Source organism: Penaeus monodon, chromosome 15 (assembly GCF_015228065.2).
Source record: "Penaeus monodon isolate SGIC_2016 chromosome 15, NSTDA_Pmon_1, whole genome shotgun sequence".
In the NCBI taxonomy this organism is placed as follows: Eukaryota; Metazoa; Arthropoda; class Malacostraca; order Decapoda; family Penaeidae; genus Penaeus; species Penaeus monodon.
The window spans coordinates 47,215,304-47,216,471 of record NC_051400.1 but is presented as its reverse complement, the minus strand read 5'-3'; positions in this window follow the sequence as shown (position 1 = coordinate 47,216,471).

Below are 1,168 nucleotides of genomic sequence, written 5' to 3'. Positions count from 1 at the left end.
CTCATAATCATTTTCCCACTAACCCTTTTTTTGGGTTATCCATAAATTATAATTTTTAAACAAGAAATAAAACAGTTTCCTAAAAACAAAATTTTCCCAAGGACCAAAAAAATACATTTAAACAGCCCTAGTTTCACACAGAAATCACACCCCCAAACAGTACTTTAAATCGCCAAACAGAACGCATAGAAAGTGAAATAAACCGAATTACAGCCCACCACACACCCTCTCTTTTAAAATCAAATTAATGGCCTTTATCAACCCCCATCGCTCGGGGACCCTTTGTCCCGGAGCCATGCGCCTGTACCTACGGGCTGCAAAAATGCCCCCCCTGCGCATGGCCCCAGACGCCTTTTTTGTTCTGATCTGTGAGAGAGAAATGAGTAAATCCCCTTTGTTTTTTGCCCTTCCTGGCCTCGTACGCCAACGGAAACGAGTTTTCCCTTTAAAATTACCCGTCGGAAGAGCCGAGCTGGGCCCTCATTTGGACCGGAAAGCGCTGCGGGTCGAGTGATAAAACGCGAAAACGTTGCGTAAAAGCAGTGTTTTTTGGGGATCCTGGGGGGGGGTGGCCCTTTACTTTTAAACCGTATAACAAATGCAGGGAAGAATTCGGGGTAAACAAGGGCCGGGGGGCGGGGGGGGGCGTTGGGGGCGGCCGACGGAACTGAGCGGCCCCCCTTTTGCAGGGGGTCCCCCCGGGGGTGCAGATAAGGCGCGGGCGCCCCCCCAGCGAGGGATATTCCCCGCCCTGTTGGGGGGCCTCGGGTCCGTCGGAGGCCCCTCTGGGGCCCGGCCCTTCTCATGGGATCCTGGCTGGCCCGAGCTGCTGGCCCGGCCGCGTGCCCCCCCGCGCCCCGGGGGGCCCCGCCGTCCCCTCCCCCCCTCCTGGCACTCGGGGGGGAAAGCCGGGGCACGCGGGGCACTCCCCCCCGGGGCACACTTTTCCCCAGATTGGGTTATCGTGACACTCATGGCCTTTTAATTATTGCTCCCAAAACTCCTTTTTTTTCTTTTTTCTCTTGATTCCCGCTGTGGGGTGTGTCGGAGGGGGTGGGGGGGTAGGGCCCATAAAGGGGACAGGAGAAGAGAGAAAAAAAAAAAGAAAGGGGCTGGGAAACTCAAATGGGATTCCTGAAAAATTTAAATTTTAAATTTATGCAACAAA